Below are 18,439 nucleotides of genomic sequence, written 5' to 3'. Positions count from 1 at the left end.
GTACTTTGTGACCTGAATAATAGGTTCGTGATGGCTTTTTATTTTTATTCTTTACACTGGACATAAATTTTTATGTATTCTTTTGTGTGCATAATAAATTTCACAACAAAAAATATTTTTAAAGACGTAGGAGCTAAGAAGAGAAAACACATTTTGAATAAGAAAAAGGAGAGACTCACCCAATCAGACATGAAAAATTTTATAAAATTATAGCCATTAAAACAGTATAGGAATAGGGTAGGAACAGACAAACCAAAAGAATAGTACAGATTACCTAGGAATAAAACAGAGCCTACAAATTGTTTCATATGTATGGGGGAACTTGTTATATGATGGCGGGGCATTGTAAATTTCTGGGGAAAGGATTCAATAATCAGAGGTGAGCAATAAATAGACAAAAAGAGTGGTTAGTTCTTACTCTGAATAACATGTGTCTCATCCTGCAGGACTGGGAGAGGGAGTGGTGAAGTGCCCCAGCACTGAACTCCGGTGGCCGCATTCCAATCCCCCCTAGGTGGTACACCGGAAGGATGGCCTGGGCAGGTGCCCTGGCCTCTCTGTAACTCACCTCCACATCAGTAAAAAGGGGATGATACAATGATAGTACTTGCCATGCAGCCTTGTACAGATTAAGTAAAATAATCCATTTCAAGTGCTTAATGAAGTACCTGCCCTTGGATGAAAGCTAAATAAAAGGTTAGCTTCCAAAATTATTCAACTTCAAGTTCCTGAAATTAAAGATTTTGTGTGAGAAGGGGGCAAGAAGGGTTTTAAAAATCATCATTTGTTACTTTTCTGTCTCAATTAACAGACTTTGACTTTGAACCGCTTGAGAGTAGCACGTATGCCAATTCAAGTCCGTACTTGACACAGAACTTGCCATGTAATGGATGGTTAATAAATATATATTGTGTTGCACTGATTTAAATTAAGAAGGGAAGGGAAAGTAGCATTGTTATAAAAAGGGAGTCAATGTGGGTGCTGGAAAATGCCACAGCTTTTCACTACTGTGTGGAGAAAAATAAAGCAGTGTTTTAAAGGCCAAACTTAATGGATTCCCAAGGTTGTGCTACTGTGAAAGTATACTACTGTGAAACAGGAATTAGAATCAGTCAATCCAAAATGTAAAATACCATGGAAGATAAGGTAATAAAACATAGTATACTTTAAATGAAGAGTCCAATTAGCCAAACACCAGGGAGAGCTGAAATCAGAATGTAACTTTACACGAGCAGAACAAGGAACAGCTATTAATACCAATGCGTAAAATGGACCAAAGAAAATAAGAAGGAGAGTAGCACAGCAATCATGTGGTAATATGCCATCTCACAGCAAACTTCATCACTAAAGAAATAATCGAATGCATCAACATAATTCTTTTGTTAGATACTTAAGTATATATATATCCATAATTAATCCATAATTAAAATAATCGAATCAGTAGAAATCAAACCTGATGAAAAAACTATATATTGTCCATCTTCAAAGAATAATATCTGTGCCAAATTAGCAAGTTTTATAGCAGAATAAGGTTCAGGAACTGCCTAATTCTACATTATATTGGTTATCACTGATTTGAGGTTTCATCGAAATAAAATATAGAAGAAATATACGACTTAATTGGTATTATTGTTACCAAAAACACTTAAGAAAATATATTTTATTTTGAAATCTACATCAGAAACACTTTCAGGTGACATTAAAAAGTTTCGTAATTTTTCACATGAAAAAATGTGATATAAATATACTCCATATAAAAATGTATGGCAAAATTTTCAAAATACTTTGTCTTCTTTTAGAAGTATATAGCCAAGAGGTTTAAATGTCAGGGGAATTATGATGAGATACTTCTTTAGCCTCCAAAAAAGTATATTTTCAATTTCATGACCAAAAAGTGAATTTGAAAAGCTCTGATCCTTTTTGCTTTTTCATTATCATTTCAGAAATGATTGACTGTATATCAAAACTGGATCTTCCAAGCTATTACATTTCACCATCTGGTTAACCTTGCCAGGAAAGCACTAGAAAACAAACCTCACACATTAGAATTTCATCCACTCTGCGGAGTTATCCTGATCGTAAAGAGTTGCCCAAAACTGAGATGAATTATTATGGAGACTAGAAGAGGGCTACATTAACTGAACGTGATTGAATTCCGCTAGAACTGCACCTACAACAAACCCTACGGTAGAATACTGTCGGTGCTGCTGGTACATGTGCAGAACAGAGGTGCTGGCTGTTCAGCTCATGTTCACCCAAACAGCGTAATATTGTATATCCAGACACAAGGACATTTAGAATTTCTGAGTTTTTAACGATAATTGTGCTTGATTCACAAGGACATCTCAACGTTCTATAACACCTTTCATATATTTCTCCAATGTTTCTGGACCAAATCAGATCTGATGCAAAAATTATCATGATCCTAAAATTATGACAAAATCATTGCCCCAGAAGTAATAGCAAGAACTCATGAAAATTGTAGAAGCGAACTGAGATTTAGGGCAAGAACCCAAAGGACTATCCAAACAACAGTGATAGGAAATATACAATTCAGACTGAGAATTTATAAAATGGTCCCGGAAGATGTTACTGGAATCAAGTGGAAGATAGTACCCACCATACCTAGACCCTTTTCATCTTTGCCTGTATTATGTGCAGGAAAGTAGTGGTTTTACAAGTGAAAGGTGGCACAAAGAAATTATTTGTGGTCTAAAATATTCTGGGGGTAAAACACAAAGAAGGTAAGGTGCAAATGTGATAATAAATACTCACGATGTTTACTTTGGAGAATGTAATTATCGTGGCTGTGGCTTCGACTTTTGGTAGTCCAGAAACTACCTTGTCATTTCCCTACACACAATATGAAATTAAGTTTGGTGCTCTGCCTACAAGAGTATTCACTCCTATTACAGCTTTGCCTTTTATTCCCACAGAATGCCAAGAACTTCCAAAATGCATTACCATGAAAATGTCTTGGGTGACTTTACTACACATTTATATTGCAAGGTAATCAATAAATTATTATTTCAATATTTAGTGGAATCTCAGAATAAGAAAGAAGATAGATTATACAAATTCATCTTCTGTGATTAATGGATCTTCCAGCAGAAGGCATACACTGATGGAGTAGGTCAGTATGCAGACTATATTACTGAATATTTCAACCTGGGTTGTAAATATAGTATCTGTTTCTCTTAGGGACTGTCACACTGAGTGCAGTATAAAAGGCAATAAATTTCAACAGATTAATTAACTCTTTGGTTACTGGGGCTGTGTGTCACCTATCCTGGCACCTAATAAAAATTCCTTTAATGCCAAGCCATAAAGAAGGGCCTCTTTGGAAATGAGTTATTAACAGCATTTCGTGAATAGATGGAGAAATTGTAGCCAAGCCATTTAAGTGTCATAAAGTACGGCAAAGGCTGCTGGAGGCCTCTGAGGGACGCCAGGCAATACCATAACAATCAAATCTGAGATGGAAGAGGGATTGAGCTGTCCGCTCAGAATTTTTATATTGTCAAAGAGCAGCGAGGAAATAATGTGATCAAGAAGTGAATTAACCTTGTGTGTGAAAGAAAGGGGATGATCTGATGGAAAAGGCAGTAAAGTAAAAATCACTCCATAATGCCCACATCGCAGGCGAGTCATGAGGGGCTCCTAATGTCTGCAGGCTGTCAGAGAGCTGATCCAGACCTCTAAGCACCATAAACCCATTCCCTGCATTAGCCTGTAATTGGAATACATTTATTCATGCTTTTTTAGTTCTTCAGGGTCTCCGTGTTGTATACCCACCGAGCATTAATTCCTATAAATGTTCTATCTTTGCAGACTCCTGCAAGCCGCTAGACATTCTAGCGTGGGAATTAACATTCAGCGAGGGAGGAAGAAAGTGCTGTGTACATAGTACAAGATTTGAATCCATCTCCCATTTTGAACTATATTGTTTAATTTAGCACCTTGACTGCCTCCCCCCAAATATCCTTTGGATGCTTTTGATGAATGTCTAGTGATCATGTTTTGTCAAGTTTTATATTTCAAGGCAAGAGTTCCTACAAGAAGAAATTAATAAATAATGAAGACTAACCAACTGATTTTAATAATGCTCGGATAACTATCTTTCAAAATGTAAATTTCACTTTTTTATTTGAGGTTGCATCTCAATATATGATACTTTTCTACGCATAACTCCCATATCATGTAAAAATAATAATAAAATTTAAATCAATATTTTTTTCCTGGTAACAGTACCTTTAGCCTAAGTCACTTAGTAGAACCAAACCCAGCAAATACTATCAAGTAGGTGCCTAGCACACAGGGCATCTACCATAGACGAAGCACTGCTTTAAATGCTTTATGTACATTAACTAAGGAGACCTTGATGACAACCCTATGAGGTGGGTACTTTTACTACTATCTCCATTTATAAAAATTAGGGAGGTGGAGCACAGAGAGGTTAAGTAAATTCCTCAAGGTCACACAGCTGACTTGAAACCGCAAAAATCTGGCTCTAGCAGTCTGGATTTTTAGCCACTTTGCAAATTGTTTCTCCGAGAAATAGTTAATAGAGCCAACATACTGCTTAAATTACTCTCCCCAAACAATGGATATTCTATTTGTACTCTAATAATTAAAGTTACATAGGAATGTGCATAAATGTGTGTGTGCACTGTCCTCAGGGATTTTACACCTTGGGCTGTCCCTCATCTCTCCTGTATTGTCAATCATTCTCTTTTTCTATGAGGGAAAGTTCCCATTAGCACAGAGATGTGCTCTGGTGTCTTCTGACATTAGCCTTCATCTCCTGATCCTACATCCCCTTATAGCTACCCTTACCGCCTCAGGGCCAAACTCCTCCAAGGAGTAGTATTTGCATGCTGTCTCTACTCGCTCAGGCCCCATGACTCCTTTGTCCTCTTATGAATCCACCTCCTTCCTCAGCATCATCCTGTGCTAAATCCAAAGGTCACTTACACATCCTCATTTATTAGTTCAACCTTTTGGCAAAAAGGACACAGTTAACCGCTCCCTCCTTGAAAAATGCTGCCTTGGCGGCTTCCAGGATGCCATCTTCTGCCTGCCCTCCTCCCCCTACTTACCCGGGTTTCCCTTCACTGGCTCCTCTTGTACCCAGATCTGAGATGCTGAGGTTCTTCAGACTTGGCTGTGGGCCTGCTGTCACCTCTCATCCACTCCCCTGTGGTCAAGTCATCAACTACATGGATTCAAAAACCATCTTTTTGCTGATGACGCTTACATTTTTACCTCCTCTTTTTGCTCCAAATGTAGATAGCCAACTGCTCCCTGACGTCTCAGTGTATATGTCTTAAAGACATCTCAGATTTAACATATACAGAATGGAACTCTTGATTTTCCCCACATGACCTAAAAAAGAAAACAAAAAACAAACAAAAAAAAGCAGTACCTTCCAGCTAGTGGCTTAAGCCAGAAATCGAGGTGTCATCCAAAGTCCCTGCTATCTCATCTGCCAGCTACTGGTTTATGTGTGATATTTTATTCAGTTCTGGCCACCAACTGTGAGGGAGAGATTTTCCTTATCTGTAGAAACACACACAGGAGGAAATGCCTCTCTCGTCCGGGTGATGACTGAAAACTGCTGCTACGATTCTGTGGTTCTGTGAGGGGACATCACCGACCTGGTACAGAGGGCAGAACAGAAAGTGGCCAGCACCTGGGGACGTGACTGTGCCACAGAACTGACCAAGGCCCACCTCTGGACTTCTTAGTAAGGGCGCCAATAAACTCCTCACTGTAAGATGCTTGTCATTGGGTCTTATGTTATTTGAATCCAAAAGCAATCTGCCTGACACATCCCTTTTCTATCAGTTATCTGCACAACAAATTATCTCAGAACTTAGCGGTTCAGAACAGCAATAAATGTGGTATGTCTTAACGTTTCTGGGGGTCGCGAACTCCGAAGTGGATCAGCTGGGTGGTCCTGGTTTGGGGTCTCTCAGGAGGCCGTGGATATTATGTTGACTGCGGCTGAGTCAACTGGAGGTTTGACGGGGCAGGTGGATCCACTTCCAAAATGGCTCATTCTCATGGGTCCTTCACAGGCACAACCTGGCACTTGCTGGGGGGCAGGGGAGGGGGGGGGGGGCTCAGTTCCCTCCCACAAGGGATTCTCCACAGGCTGCTAGCTCATGACATGGCAGCTGACCTCGCTCCAAATGATCAATCCAAGAGAGAGCAAACCAAGTGGAAGCTATTTTTTTTTATGACCATGCCTCAGAAGTCACAGAGCATTACCTCTGCCACCTTCCATTCATCAGAAGAGAATCACGAAGTCCAGCCCAGAATTAAGGGGTGGAAATTAGTCCTCATCTTAGGAAAAGATACACAGACATATTTTAAAACCATCACATGCACCTTTTCTCACTGCATTCTAATGCCAGTGATCTTTCAGCTTCTAGAATTTGAAGTCCTTTCCACCTCAGAGCTCGAGCACATATGACCATGATTACCTGGAATGCTCCTCCTTTGAATTTCTCTCCTTCAGGCTGGCCCTCCCTCAACAACTTTCTGAAGTTGCTTCCCCACCCCATTCATTTCTGTCTTGGGCCCTTGTTTCTTTCCTTCATCACAATTTACTGCTACTTGATTTTACTTTTTTGTTGGTCTGTATTCACCCCTTGGAAATACGTTTCATCTTTTGTTTTGTCCATGCAGCATGTGGGGCCTTAGTTCCCTGACCAAGGATCAAACCCGTGCCCCCTGCAGTGGAAGCGCGAAGTCTTAACCATGTGGGACCGCCAGGGAAGTGGTTACCATCACATCCCCAGCATCTAACAAAGTCTGTCAGGTAGCAGGCACTCAAAAACAGAGCGAATGAATGAATGAGAAAAACTTGGGCATGCGTCCACAAAATGTTTTTGAACAGTGGCATCTGCACAACCATTCAGAGGACGATATCTAAGATGATACGGAGCTCAGGAAGTTCAATATGCAGAGAGATATTGTAGCTATCTTTAGCTAGAATAAAGCTAAAGATTATATTCTTTTGAATATTCAAAGGACTATCCTTGGGAAAAGAGATTAAATTTCTTCTTTCTGATTCATGGAGTAGAATTAGAATGAATGGGTAAAAATTATGGGAAAACAGAGTTTAGTTCAATAAAAGGAAGACTTTTCTAATGATTAGTTACCTAAAAAAAATGAAACCCATTGATCTGTAAGAGAGTAAGCTTCCTATCATTTAAACATATGCTCTAAGACCACCTGCCTTCAATGTCAGAGAAGAAATTCAGATATTGGCAACCGATTGGACCAGATGACTCTAAGCTCCCTTTGTACATTCTAGGACTCTATAATATAAACCTTAACAAAATATACATTAAAAACTTTCCTACTAAAAAAATTTTTGAGATGTAATAATGAGATAAACATCCATAAGAAAAGATTTCTCTCTACACTCTCATGCTTTTGGAGATTTTGATTACACAGAAAATGAAATTTAAAAAAAATTTTTTATGATTACAAAAGGAGTGTGTTTATTTTCAAAATCTAAATCCTGTCATATATTGATGAAATGTTGATTTCAGAGCTAAAGAGGTTTTAATTGAATGTTTCACCATGAGGCATATTTTCTCATATCCTTTGTTTCTGGAAATAATAAACTATATTAGCTATAGTTTTTACTTCTGCATTTACTTAATCTTTTAAACGTCATATAAGGGAAAAAATTATTCTTCAGAAAATAACATAAATGGACTTCAAAATGTGAATGGATAAACAAACTGTGGTACATTCATACACTAGAATATGATTCAGCAATAAAAAAGAAGTGAGTTATCAAGTCATGAAAAGGTCTGAAAGAACTTTAAATGCATATTGCTAAAGAAAATAAGTCAATCTGAAAAGGCTACATACTGTATGATTCCAACTATACAACTTCTGGAAAAAGTAAAACAATGAAGACAGTAGATCAGTGGTTGCCAGGGGTTCATGGGGGAGGGAGGGAAGGATGAATAGGTAGATGGAGCACAGGGGATCTTTAGGGCAGTGAAACTGCTATGTTAGATACTTTAAATGGTGGATACAGGACATGTCTTTATACATTTGTCCAAGTCCACAGACACCAAGAGTGAATCCTAATGCAAACTATGGACTTTAGTTAATGATAATGTATCCATATTGGTTCATCAATTGTAATAACTATACCACTCTAATACAAATGTTAATATAGGGGAAACTGGGTGGGGCATATGGGAACTCTTTGTACATCTGCAAAAGTGAATAATAAGAGATTGTGATAATTTGGTGTAACCCATATGGTATTAAGCATTAAGGTATGTAAAGACAGAGAATGGGGAGGAGAATGAGACAATAATGAGGTATAAAACGTAAATCCAAAATTTGAAGGATTATAGAATTTGTAAAAAAAACAAAAATTGTAGAAGAGGATACAATCCAGCCTAGTGAAACCAAATGACTGAAGGTTCAGAAGGAGAAACACTATTAGGGAGTGTATTCCCACTAATAATGAGTATTATAAATATTCATGTAAGATAGCGAAGATGTTGGCCTTGGCTGAGCTTATGATTTACTGAAATATTCAACACATATTTGCTTGGGTAAAACACTGTGATAATTAGACATCAATCCTGCTCTCAAGAAGCTTGCTGGAAACTGAGAATTACATGATTTCATAAAATAAAAGACAGATCAGGAAACTGATCTGGAACCCCTAACATTGGCTGTCTTAGGAGAGGGGAAACTAACTAAATGAGTTAACTAACTAAATGAGACCAGGGGTATGTGATCAACTTTTCATCACATACGCATCTGCAACTTCTGAATTTTTAACTATGTGGCTACATTTCATAATCATAAAGAACATTAAAACTTAAAGAAGACAGTAAAATTAAAATTACATAAATATTTAAATAAAGAATCCAGAAATACCAGAATAAAGCATGTCTGGGGCATTTTCTCTGACCAGTAGTCTGAAGCATAGCCTATTAATTAAGCACAAAAGAAAAGGAAATAATTCAAGTTGAGTTCAATCCTCAAATTGCTGACTTTCTTCCAAGGTTCAGATCCAGATGAAGACCCACCCCTACATTTCCATGAAAGTAGAGGACTAAAATAATCCTTTTGTTTGAGTCTCAAAATCACATTTCTATATTAAATATTACTACCTCTAAATTTGCATACATTTAGATATTTCAACCATCCAGAATTACATTGTGCATGTATGTTCTCGTTGGAGCTTTCAAGAAAATTTAAAAGTATGGCATCGCTGCCCATTTTAGCAATATCAGTAACTAATGTGCTCCAAAATCTAATGAGATTAATACTCAGAAATCCATTTTTAAAGGTAAGACAAAATAACCTTCAGACTGTACTGTTTCGTGAACAGCCATAAAAAATGTTTCTTCCGTTGTTGAGGTTCATGATGTGATTGAATGACTCTGAAATATTCCAATTATTCTTAATAAGTCACAAACCAATGAATAACACACCTCAGATGTCCAAGGCAAACCCAGTCAATCTGGGAATTTGTAATCTGGTATAATCCCAATGATAGCTTTGGCAATCATTCACTCAACTAAATTTATTACAGACCATTTGTATTAAATACCTGTACCAACTATCACGTTATAAACAGAATTGAGTTATTCAAGATACTCTATTCCAACTCCCTCACATACAAATCTGTTCGTACAGCTCATATGCGTTGAGTGCCCCCTATACAGGAAGTACTACATAAGACAGTAAAGGTAAACAGAAAACACGGTCACTGCCTTCCTAGAGGTCACAGACCAGTAAAGGGAGAGAGAAAGAGAGAAGCATGGAAACTGGAAAACACTGTGATTAGTGTTCTAATAGAAGCAAACAGAAGTGAGTATAAAAACTGTGGTGGCCCACAAGATGGGACTGTTAACCTACTCAGCAAGGGGACAATGGTGAGGGCTCTTGGGAAGGATGCTACTTCTCAGTTACAGAGAGTGACAGTGGCAGAGCCTTGCTAGAATTCAGATCTCTGGATTTCCAGGCAGTATTCATTTTGCTACCCTTGTTCCCTAACAACTTGATCAAAGGTCATCAATACTGTAGCTATAGCACACAAGTACACGAGGGAGTAATTTAAGCAATGTTTCAAAGCCGTGTCTTGCTAACAATCACCTACTACACAGAGTGAAACGGATCTTTTAAACAACTCTAACTTTGTACCAAAAGCATTTAACGCTCACACACAGGCATAGCATGATATATATGTGTGTGTACATGCAGTTTCACATAGAAGTTAATAAAAACACATAGCTAGTAAGAAGTGTTACTTCCAAACCACAGGTCCAATTCAGTCTATTTACAATCACTTTGGTACTGAAAGTTTGTTAACTAACCAACTGTCAGACTGTATTGCTACAAAACTCTTTATCCCAGCAGGATACTTAAATTAGAAGCGAGGATGAATCTTTTCCATATTGGCATCTCTCTTATTCAACAGAATGTGTTTCTGAGGGATTACCTGGCTTAATGCAGCTAATTCAATACAAAACGGAGTTTGCTACTTAGACTGTCCAAATACCCTATCCTCCTCAAATGTGTGCAAAGCAGTTAAAACCTCTGACGTTATGACTGATAAGAATTAAGGTACTCCAGCACACCAAATGTTAATTCCCAACGGGTAGCAAAAGACCAAATTTGGCAATGTAATAGATAACTCTATTTCAGAGAACTGAAAATGCTGTGTCAATCCACTGGCTTTTAAGGAATGATGACACTGTACTTCTGTCCCAGAACCAACAGCAATAATAATGGATAATAATCAGTGGGTATTGCCCCCAAACCATTTTAATTAGAAGATGCGGCTTGCATACAACTCTTGGTATTCTCAAAACTCTTATGAATAATGACCTTTAATATAATATGAGAATGCCACTTTATTTTTTAAAATGGCTTTAAGATAATTTGAGTCTTATTTGCAGGGTGATGTGCACTACATCTCCCCAGAATCGGCTGTTCTTCACCGAGGTTATATTCAGCAGCGTGCCCTTGGAAACAGAGCCTGTGTCTCATGTTTAAGTGCATGTGGTGTCAGCTATTCCCTGGTCCCTATGCTGCCACACATGTGAATGGAATTTCTCCTGTTATCTCATAAGCCTGAAAAATACACTGTTTTTATTCCATTCTTCCTAGCAAACTTAAGACAAAAAATTAGGGGGGAAAGGTAAGGGAAAACACCATCTTCTACTTGATAGCATGCCAAAGAGGAGTAAATCAAAATGCTACAATTTTTCTCCAAGTAGTTGGTCCCCAGCCTTTTTCCCCTGATGAATCCAATAGACTATTATTACAAGATGTTTTAAGTAATATTTCTCTTTCCATTTTAGTCCTATTGCAGATAATTTAAATGTCTAAGTGAATGAAATCTAGCCATTCTACTTCAAAAAGAATTTACATTGCGGTTAAGACCTAAATCACATTAAAATAATCACACACAGTATAAACAGAATAACAGAGCCTTTGTTCGAATTAGATAGATAATCAGATAAATGGATATATATATATCCAAAGACATGAGAAGTTTATTTTATGAAAGGCTGTTGTGATGAAATTAAACTAAAGGCAGCTGAATCATGGTCACATATTATATAGTTGCAATGAAAACTGATTAAGAGAATTTCAGAGGTGGGGAGGGGATTTGCTAAGAGGGTATTGGGGAAAGAGACTTCAGCTGGTTGCTTTAAATCCAACAGTTCTATTAGCAATTTATGGACTTGATTATACCTTCAAAATGAACACTAACCCAGTAAGAACTCTAGCAGAAAGACCCTAAAATTTTGTGATATGGGGTAATCAGGTTGGCAACCATCAGTATAATAGACATGATCCAAAGAACCAGCAATTCATGGTAAACATAGCTGAGTAACACATTTCTCATAAGAAAAGACAAAATCTCATTTTTAAGACTAATTCAAAGAACTGAGAAAATCCTTCACATTAAACCACATCCTTGATTTATTGGTCAGTGATTACAATATTTCAGTTTCAGGACTTCAGCTTTTAAGCTGAAAGAAGTAATTTCCTTAAAACTTATATACAGAGCTTCCCTGGTGGCGCAGTGGTTGAGAGTCTGCCTGCCGATGCAGGGGACACAGGTTCGAGCCCTGGTCTGGGAAGGTCCCACATGCCGCGGAGCAACTAGGCCCGTGAGCCACAACTACTGAGCCTGCGCGTCTGGAGCCTGTGCTCCGCAACAAGAGAGGCCACGATAGTGAGAGGCCCGCGCACCGCGATGAAGAGTGGCCCCCACTTGCCACAACTAGAGAAAGCCCTCGCACAGAAACGAAGACCAACACAGCCAAAAATAAATAAATAAATAAATTTTTTAAAAACTTATATACAATATCTTAAAAGATTAAAGACAACAGCCACGTCATTTACCTATTCAGGCTTTATTTAACTGTATTTATTCAACTGTAGAAACTTCTCTAGAGTACAGAGAAAACAGAAATAGGTAAAAACCTACCTTTCTGTCATGAATTGGTCCAATATTAGTTACAAAGAGAAATAGAATAGAACAAATTTCCTCCTGGTTCTCTGATTCTTTGTTTCTTTGAAATGCAAAAATACAATGTATTTAGAAAGCAGTTTCTATGTCAAGTAATGAATATTATTTTACATATTAAGTATATCTATATATTATGCTATTAATTTCTTGGAAGAGTTTCATTATGCATTTTGCAAACTGATTTGAGATTTTTACCTACTTTCTAGTATTAAATATAACACATTGCCTCAACTGCAATTTTAACTAACCAAATATTAGTGTGACTTCCACAAATCAGGCTAATATTGTAATAAAAGCTTGCACCTTATTTATTTCAGAAGTCAGTAACAAAAAAAATCTAAAAAACAAACAATAATGTATTTTTTTTTTTTTTTTTTTTTTTTTTTTTTATTTTTTATTTTTGGCTGTGTTGGGTCTCAGGTTCGTGCGAGGGCTTTCTCTAGTTGCGGCAAGTGGGGGCCACTCTTCATCGCGGTGCGGGGACCGCTCTTCATCGCGGTGCGCGGGCCTTTCACTATCGCGGCCCCTCCCGTTGCGGGGCACAGGCTCCAGACGCGCAGGCTCAGCAGTTGTGGCTCACGGGCCCAGCTGCTCCGCGGCATGTGGGATCCTCCCAGACCAGGGCTCGAACCGGTGTCCCCTGCATTAGCAGGCAGACTCCCAACCACTGCGCCACCAGGGAAGCCCCAACAATAATGTATTTTATGGTCAAATGAAAGCTTCGATACTAACTATAAATTTTTAATTTATTTAATTGTATGAATGAATCAAAACTTATCATTGCATAAAAGCATCTTGGGCAAAATTTCCTGACAGAGATTTCCTCTTAATATTTCTCCCCTTAGAACAGGTACAAGACTGACCTGCCGGGCACTAGGTTCTGCTAAGTGGTGACTGTTTTATTCCAAAGATGCAGAGTAGCCATCTAACGCCTGCTGCAAGGTTGTCTCCTAAGACACCGATGTGAGAGGCCCTGAAGACGTACAGTGTGGTGCCCTGGCTAAGGACATACCCAAAATTACCTCCTAATTGTTAAGTGGTCACAATCTGTGTCCAGAAGACATATGAACAATAAGAACAAAACTCCACAAGAATAATGTTCACCTTTGGTAGATCCTAAGCAGCAGATTTCTCATTGGAAACAATGCAAGCAGAAAGATCCTCTGCCGAAACATCTTTAAAGTATTGAACGGAAAACATCTATCATCCTAAAATTCAAAATCCAACAAAAATAACTTGCAAAAACAAAGGCGAACTAAAAATTTCATCAAAAAAGCAAAAATTAACTCGAAATGGGATCACAGATCTAAATGTAGAACCTAAACTATAAAACTTCTCAAGGAAAACAGAAGAAAAATCTTTATGACTTTGGGTTAGGCAAAGATTAATCAGATATGACACAAAAAGCATATCCACCAAAAAAAATTATAAATTATAAATTGAACCACATTAAAATTAAGAACTTCTACTCTGTAAAAGACGCTGTAAAGAAAATGATAAAGGAAACCTCAACATGGAGGAAAATATTTCAAACTCTCATTTCTGATAAAAGGATTTGCATGTATATATATATATATATAGATATAGATATAGATAATTATAACTATATATAACTATGGATATATAAATACATATATATATATATATATATCTCCCAAAATGAATAGTAAGAAAACAAGCAAACCAATTTTTTTAATGGGCAAAATATTTGAGCAGACACTTCACCAAGAAATACAGAAGATATATAGGATGATATAGGATGCCAATAAGCATATGAAAAGATATTTGATATCACTAATCATTAGGAAATTGCAAATTAAAACCACAGTGAGATAATACTACACACCTACTAAAATGGCTAAAATTCAAAAGACTGACCATACCAAGTGTTAGCAAGGATGGGGAGCAACCAGAATTCTTATGTGTTGCTGGTGGGAATGTAAGATGGTACAACTACTTTGCAACAGTTTAGCAGTTTCTTAAAAAGTTAAATAAACACCTACTATATGACCCAACCATTCCACTTCTAGATATTTACCCAAGAGAAATGAAACCTCTGTCTACACAAAGACTTGTACATGAAGGCTCAAAAGCAGCTTGATGAATAACAGCCAAACCTGGAAACAACCCAAACATCCATGAACAAGTGGAATGATAAACAAAGTGTACAATGCATGCAACTGAAGATTACTTGGCAGTAAAAAGGAATTAACTATTGATAAACACAGCAACATGGGTGAACAGCAAAATAATTTATCTCAGTGGAGAAAGGCAGACAAAAAAAGTATATAAGATAGGTTTCCATTTATTTAAAATTCTTAAAATTTCAGACTAATTGATAGTGATATAAAGCAAATTAATGGTTGCTTGCAGAAAGGGTAGCGGCAGGGTTGGGTCGGGGGGACAGAATATAAACGGACAGGAGGAATCTTTGGAGATACTCCTGGTATGCTCATTACCTTGATTTTGGAGATGTTTGTATGGATATATACATATATCAAAACATCAAATTGTGCACCTTAAGAACGTGTGGATTATGTCAATTATTCTTCAATAAAGTTGTCAAAAAGTATACCATCAATCAAATTGGTTATGGTTCTGAATTGCTCGTATTCTTGCTTTATAATTGTAAATTATTTTGACTTTATTTGTCCTTATTGATTTCATTGCTGTGTGTCTATTTTAACCCTACTGCATGCAGTAATGGATATTTTTGCAACAGTATGTTTAGACTAAATTTTTAAAACAGTAACATGAGTCTATGCATGCCCTGCAATTCCAATATTAATCATTCATATCCATAGTTAAATATTGATATGGGGGTTTTCTAGCTCTCATGGTGAGCCCTGAGTTGACAGCTGGCTGACCATGAAAGTTAAAAAAAAAAAAAGCCAGCAAAATCCCCCAGCCTTATAAGTACAATTGCCCCTTTCCCATTCAAGTGCCAGAGCGACCATGAAGACGAATGATTCATCTTCATATTCAATCCACCACAGGTAGGAAGCGCCTTAGTAGCCCTGATGCCATAGCACACCAGGAGGTATCCCTGTCGCCACCGGACTGGTGAGAGACCCAGCTCCAGAGAACTGAGAGGCTGCATTTGAGACTTTCTTCTTACACCAACCTTCCCAGCTTGGTTTCCCCCCAAAGCTTAACCTAAGACAACTACCTGTGTGCAGCCAGGTCATTTGGGAGGTGATCCTAGTAAGAAGCAGTAAGGGAATGGGGAGAAAGATATAGAAGATGATACGAGAGTGTGTTATTGAAGTTGCTGCTGTGGGCAACCAGAACTCAACTTCACCAGGACCTCTGAAGAAGCATGGAGAATGGTCTTACAAAACTGTCTTGTTACAGGTTGAAAGACAAGAACCTTTATCCACTGGCTACTGTCTCCTGATTGAAAGCTGACCCAGGAGTGTTAACTCACCAACACTTCAAAGCTGTGCGTGGCGTGAGCTGAGAGAGCTACTGCTGGCCTCCGGTAGGCAAAGTCAGAAGAGCCTCGGGGCAGAAAGCAGACCAGCCTGGCAAAACACAGAGGAGAGAAGCTTTCAGGGAGAAGAGTGGAAGCTTGCGTGAACCTGTCCCCCAGTGAGTCAGAAACTAGAAAGGATGCTGAGAATACGAGTCAGGACACCAAAGGCTTTTGACACAACAGGACTATGAATTTCTCAGAAGTTATAACCAATTCATAGCTGCACATCTTTAATTTTGTTTGACCACAAGGGTTATCACAGGGGTAAATGGGCAGCAATGCACCAGTCAGTATTGGTTAAATGCCTCCTCTATAACAAGTACTTCTCCAGATCATCTCTCATATAGCTCATATTTGACCTGTAAAAATATGTCACTGACTGTATTACTTCGCCAGGACTGCCACAACAAAATACCAAATCCGGTGGCTTAAACAACAGAATGTATTTCCTCACAGTTCCAGAAGCTGGAAGTTCGAGATCAGGGTGTTGGCTGTGTCTTCACATGGTCTTCCCTCTGTATATGTCTGTATCCACATTTCCTCTTTTTACGGGGTCATGAATCAGATTGGATTAGAGTCCACCCTCGTTATTTCATTTTAACTTAATTACCTCTTTAATGAGCCTATCTTCAAATACAGTCACATCCTAGGGCACTGGAGGCTAGAACTTCAACATATGAATTTTGTGGGAGACACAACATTGCCCGTTACACTGACCTTTATATTAAAAAATATTTATAATATTTAATTAAAGTACTACTCATTTGATTTAATAAAAAGTTTACCCTAGATTCCTAAAGGGCAATTCCCATAATAAATAAACTCTTTGATTATCAAAAGACAATAGTCATGCTAATCTTTATGATTAGGTTTGTGAAAATTACTGATGACTAGTACCCACTTATACATTTATATATATAATTTATTTTATTACTTGTTATATATATATATATATATATGTAGTGGTTTAAAACCTTATGGCAAAGAATTAAATAAACATAACTTTATAATGAAGCACTGTCATAGTTGAAATTGGGATAGTTTTAGAAAGTGAAACTATTTGATTTTCTTCTTTCTTCATACATAATACCTTTGGACTTCCAACGAGAATTGCAGGGACATTTAATCCAGCTGGTTCTTTGCGCCCTATTATTTTCTTTGTCCTTCATGTATATGAGAAATCTTAAAATGCATGTGTCACTTATGCTTTATTTAAACATTTAATTCTATGCTATGTTCGATATTTTCTTTTTCATGGTTTAAAACAAATTCCAACTATTCTCTAAATATATTTCGCAGTCAGTCTGGAATGGACAGTATCTGATGGATACAATCTAAGAAGGATGGGATTTGCTGGTAAAGAGGGAAAGATAAACTAGCCTTGATGAGGCAAAGTGAATTTTCAGGGATGTGCTATTAGCAGTTTCCTATTTTGGTTCTACTTTTAGAGGTCAGCATTTAGAACTACTGTAGATTTGATTACTGCCTTGTCTAGCGTCTCTGTTTACTTTGGTTGACTCTGCTCAGACTACCCTTCCCTCCCCTTTCCCCCTTTCCAAACAGCCCCCACCCACCCAGTATGAATCCTCCTCATCATTTAAATTCCATCTTCTAAAAGAAGCTTTCACAAACCACTCCAGGCAACGTCTGACTTCTTCTGAATTTCCTTATTACTATCCTAACACTCATGTGGCACTTACTCATTCACCAAGTATTTACTGAGTGCTGACTGTGTACTGGAGTGCTCTGTTCTAGATGATGGCAGTACCCCTGTGAATAAATGAGACAAAAGTCCTGCTCTCATGGGACATTCCAGTAGAGCCGAAGAGGTAAGGGAGACGTAAACAACAAATGTGCGGGAAGTGATCCTAACTGCTACGAAGGCATGTAAAGCAGTGGGAGGCCAGTGTGTGTGTGTGTAGAGGTTAGCTCTCCTAGATGGAGCAGTCCGGGAAGAACAGTCAGGTCGAGTTACACTTGAGCAGCTACGGAGGAAAGTGAGAGGGCACGTTCCGTGGGTACCTGGGAGGGCAGTGGTCCGTGCAGAAGGAACAGTAAGTCCTGAGTGCTGCTGCCTGGTGTGCTTGGACGGCGTTAGATGAACTTTGAACAGCAGCTGTAGATGTGGTTTATCCAGACTGAGCTCTTTCTTAGAAGCCATGGTAAGGCTTCTGAATTTTAATCTGAGTAAAATGGTAAAGGGTTCTGAGCAGAGGAATGGTATATTCTGTCAGGTTCTAAAAGGATCATTCCAGCTGCTGAAAGGAATTGGAAAGTAGAGAAATAAAGGGGAAGTAGAAAGACCGGCTAGAAGACTACCGTAATTGTCCAGGTACAAGGAGATGATACCTTAGAACACCTCTTGTACGGTGAGTTGTTTTATGCTAACATTTACCTTTTCCTGTGTACCTGTAACTCCT

This window comes from Balaenoptera musculus, chromosome 11, assembly GCF_009873245.2.
Source record: "Balaenoptera musculus isolate JJ_BM4_2016_0621 chromosome 11, mBalMus1.pri.v3, whole genome shotgun sequence".
Classification (NCBI taxonomy): Eukaryota; Metazoa; Chordata; class Mammalia; order Artiodactyla; family Balaenopteridae; genus Balaenoptera; species Balaenoptera musculus.
Note: the sequence above shows the minus strand (reverse complement) of the source record.